Source organism: Alosa pseudoharengus, unplaced genomic scaffold (genome assembly GCF_046254945.1).
Source record: "Alosa pseudoharengus isolate Yale_2024_CS ecotype anadromous, Long Island Sound unplaced genomic scaffold, YU_APseudo_1.1 YU_APseudo_1.1_scf_5, whole genome shotgun sequence".
Classification (NCBI taxonomy): domain Eukaryota; kingdom Metazoa; phylum Chordata; class Actinopteri; order Clupeiformes; family Clupeidae; genus Alosa; species Alosa pseudoharengus.
The window spans coordinates 2,406,800-2,411,484 of NW_027468837.1; the positions used below are offsets into that span (position 1 = coordinate 2,406,800).

The 4,685-nt window shown below is 36.8% G+C and overlaps 1 long non-coding RNA gene across 1 annotated transcript; it reads right to left on the reverse strand.

Moving 5' to 3' along the window:
- Nucleotides 1-3,190: 3,190 nt before the first annotated feature.
- LOC143104287 (uncharacterized) lies at nucleotides 3,191-4,449 on the reverse strand. The gene is made up of 2 exons (XR_012983038.1): nucleotides 4,275-4,449; nucleotides 3,191-3,354 (listed from the first exon to the last, which is right to left on the reverse strand). It is a non-coding gene; the product is annotated as an uncharacterized LOC143104287 (long non-coding RNA).
- Between the last annotated feature and the right edge of the window lie 236 nt (nucleotides 4,450-4,685).

Here is a 4,685-nt window from a genome sequence, read left to right on the forward strand (position 1 = left end):
GTGATTAGCAATCAGAAAATAAAAAAAATCCCGGGGGAGACACCCCCGGACCCCCGTGTTATTATTATTAGGCTATTATGACTGGCCTGCCACCACTGCTAAAAACAATCTAGAGGTCACGGCCATCTCATTTAAATGGTGGGAACGTCAAATGTAACAAGTAGGCCTATAAGTCAGAAGAGCTACATATGCGACTGATTACACATTTAATTCACCTGAACTGTGTGTGAAAAAAATCTTGGACCTAGCAGTTACTGTGCAAAGCACAGATTCCATTTGTGTTATCTGTTATCTCAGATTTCATTCCATATTATATGGAGTAAAACTTGTGCCACCTTAAACTGAATTTGAATATGTTGTATTTGCATTTGAATTGCTGAATTTGAACAATTGTATTGGAAAAACGAATTTGAATAGTATATGTTGAAACTGAATTCATTATATTGTAACTGAATCTCAGGCAACTTGAAATTGAATATAATATTTTGAAATTGAACTCATTTGCTCTGATACATAAATTATCCTGACTGAAAATTTCGCTCTTGGAACTTTCACATTCAGTTCTCAAAATTCAGTTTCAAAACGTGAAATTCAATTTCAGTCTACCGAGACAAAAACAGCTGGTAGCTCAGGAAAAGCAATCGAGTGCAGAGCTATTGTGATCGCGTGACTAGTGCCGAGCGCGAAGCAGAGCATAGTGTGGGCACTTGGTTTGCACGGTTATTAGATCTGCACGCACGATTCATAAAACACATTCTGATTGTAGGCCTACTGTCTCACCTACCGTTTATGTAATTTTAAACAAATAAAACATTTGTTGCAGTATTATTTCAAACTTCTAGCTTGTCAATCCTTGAAATACAGAACAGCCTAGGCTACCCAGCCATCAAAAATCGATGTAGCCTAGGCCTACTTACCCACCGTTTTTGTAATTTTAAACAAATAAAAATGTTTTTGCAGTATTACATCTAAAACTTCTAGCCTGTCAATCCTTGAAGTACAGAACTACCCAGCTAGCCATCAAACATCGATGTATGGTCTTACCTACCGTTTTTGTAATTTTAAAGGCTAAAACATTTTTTACAGTATTACATTTCAAACTTCCAGCCTGTCAGTCCATACAGAACTACTCAGCTAGCCATCAAACATCAATGTACTGTCTACCAATTGCAAACTTCTAGCCTGTCATTCTTTAAAATGTCATGGGCATAACTTTCTCTCGTTTTCGTTTTTCCTACTCAACTACTGCTCTATTTCTTATCCTGGACTGCCACCTACTGGATAGAAAAGGCAACAACCTAGTAATTATGTGAATAAAAATCTACATGTTTGAATGACCAAAAAAGGACAAATCATTACCGTTTTCTTACGTTTAAAGCCACTCTTGTAATAGAGTGGTGAAGTCCCGCCCCTTCTACTTCCGATCCATGGGACCTATCTTTCAAAAAATTATGAACGGGAGTTAATGGAGAGATAACAATTATTTTTTGGTCCAGTTTGAATTGTGCCACAAATTTCACATATGATGTGTGTGAATTTAAAAGATAATTTTTCACGTCAAGAAAGTACTGTTGTTCGATAGACTTCAAAAGTTATGTTGGTTTTGTGCGAATCCACTCAGTGGACTACATCTCTCGTCTCGAACGATGTACGTCACCAACGTAATGAAACGATAAGAGCTGTTATGCTAGTTAACGGTTGCATCTTGCTGCCTGCTATGTCACTTAACAGTATGTAATGTACAGTCTATGGACGAATACAACTTACCTGATGTGTTTAATCCTCTGACTCATGGTATTTTCTTCGGCAAGGAAAGCCCAATTAAGACCTGTTGCTGGTATGCTTGTACAATCTAGTGTGGCTGTGAATGAGCTAACGTCACTAGCGCGACTGATGGGTTTGTAGTCGTTGGAATTACGATCTTTCACAATGTTGTAATTCAATAGTTACGAAACAAACTGCAAATGTCTTTACATGAAAAATTGTCTTTAAAATTGACAAACATCATATGGGTAATTCAAGGCACAAGTCAACCGGGACCAGAAAATAATTTCTTTTTCGCCATAGACTGCCATTCAATTTTTTTTGAAAGATAGGTCCCATGGAGGCAAACGGAAGGGGCGGGACTTCACCACTCCTATGATGTGTAGGCTACCTTTATTTGCTTCCAATTACATATGGTTATGGTTACGCTTTTGTCCAAAGCAACATAAATACAAAACAATATAATACTTAAAATTGAACAGGGAACAAATGAAGATGTTGGTCAGACTATAATAAAGAGAATAGCAATAATAAACAACCATGTCAATTCAATCAATAGCCTAATGACATAAACAATGAGAAAAAAGGGAAAATAGTAATAATAAACAATAATGTACATTAAGTCAATAATATAATAAAAATAACAATAGCATGGTAAGACTACATTATGGAGAATATCAATAATAAACAACAATGTCAAATTAATCAACAGCCTAATGAAAATGAAACAATACTATACAAACCATAAGTGTTAATTCAAGTGCATGTTGAACAGATACGTCTTTAGACCCCTGTTAAAAGACCCAAAACTATCACAGGAACAGAGAGCACTGGGCAACTCATTCCACCAACATGGAACCACTGAGGAAAAGTCTTGAATTTGACCTATGTCTGGTCGACACAACAGACACTCTTCAGAAGACCGCAGTGGGCAGTTGGGGATGTACGTCTTGATCATTGAATTAAAATAACAAGGAGCAGATCCGGTCAGTGTCCTATAGGCCAAAGTGAGAGATTTAAATTTAATTCTGCCTAATAGGGAGCCAATGGAGAGTAACTAGGAGAGGAGTTACATATGTCTTTGGCTGATTAAAGACCAGACTCATTCTGACTCAGCTGTAACAATCTTACTACACAAGCAGGTAAACCAGCTAATAGTAAATTACAATAGTCCAGCTTGGAGATGACCATGGCCTGAACAAGAAGTTGTGTGGAATCCTGTGTCAGATAAGGTCTGTTCTTCCTTATGTTGCAAAGGATAAACCTACATGATTTTGCAATTGCATCATATCTAATATCAGCTGATTACACACATAAACTAAAATTTAGATTGCCCATAAATTTGGAAATCCATTTGGAAATCCATCACCACCAATGGCAAACAATTGGTGATGGTGAATTGGCAAACATCAATTCCAGAGAAAACAACAGTGGACATGTTTATTAGTGTGTAAAGTGTTTTACAATATGTGTTGCATCTTGCAAAGATATTTATTAAGAGAAATCAAGCTTCGGTGTCCATGTCTGATCGGTGCCAGTCCATTGTCCTCAGTCTATCTCACTGTCCACTGTTCATTGAGGCCTCTCAACCTATGAAAATAAAACCAACAAACAATCAGTGTTTAGCTTAAAGGTCTACTGTGAGTCTTTCTCGTTAATTGTTTATTCATCTCTGCGCAAAGAGGTCTCATAAGCATCAGGCAATCAGGATACACAAGTCTGTGCACCTAAGAGACAAATCAGTTGTTTCTCACACACACATATATACCTGGGATCGTATACATCATAATAAATATCATTACACCTTCTCTGCACACACACGACTTGGTCAATACAATGAGTTAATTAAGAACCAAGGACATTTCTATCGTCATACAACACATTATTTGCAATCTACACACACATTACTGAAACAGAAGTATCAAGACAACACACAGTTAAAGTATAATAATTAGGTTATTGTAATATACTGTGTCTATTTCTCAATAACTTTTACTAGCTTCTAAGAGTTTCAAACTGAATATGTTCTATATCGATAATATGATCGATCAAGACTCAAGAGACCCTAGTTTAACAGTATTTCTACAGGCTGATTTATGCTTCTTCATCGGCTCCATGCAGATTTAGCTAGCTACCATTTGCTAGTTATCGCAATCCAGTTGTCTGGCAACATCACGGCACGAAAAAATTGCCCCACGTAGCATTAGCTAACAGACAACACAACGATGAAAAAAGCTTAACTAGGGGGACATATCCAGTTTTCCATGAATGATACTGTTTAACCTGAGATTGTAACGTGTTCTTACAGGCCTAAAAGGCACAATGATATGACAATGACCAATCATATTGTTCTATCAAAGAGTAAAGTTATAGTAGTCTAACTGGTTCTGAACTATGGAAAAAACTTTAACTTAGTCGATGAAACTATGCTGGCTAGTCAGCCAGCGCTAGCATATAATGTACATTATATAAAGTAACGTTAACAGACATGGCATATGATATCAACTTACTTGGACGTTTTCTGATGTGCCAGTCGCTTCCATCTCTTCTTTCTCTGTTCGACACTGTAAGGAGGTTCAGGAGACAGCTTGCTAAGAGGGTGCTATGCTCTTTGCTTCGCGCTCGGCACTTGTCACGCGATCACAATAGCTCTGCACTCGATTGCTCTTCCTTAGCTACCAGCTGTTTTTGTCTTGGTAGACTGAAATTGAATTTCACGTTTTGAAACTGAATTTTGAGAACTGAATGTGAAAGTTCCAAGAGCGAAATTTTCAGTCAGGATAATTTATGTATCAGAGCAAATTAGTTCAATTTCAAAATATTATATTAAATTTCAAGTTGACTGAGATTCAGTTCCAATCTAATGAATTCAGTTTCAATATATACTATTCAAATTCGTTTTTCCAATACAATTGCTCAAA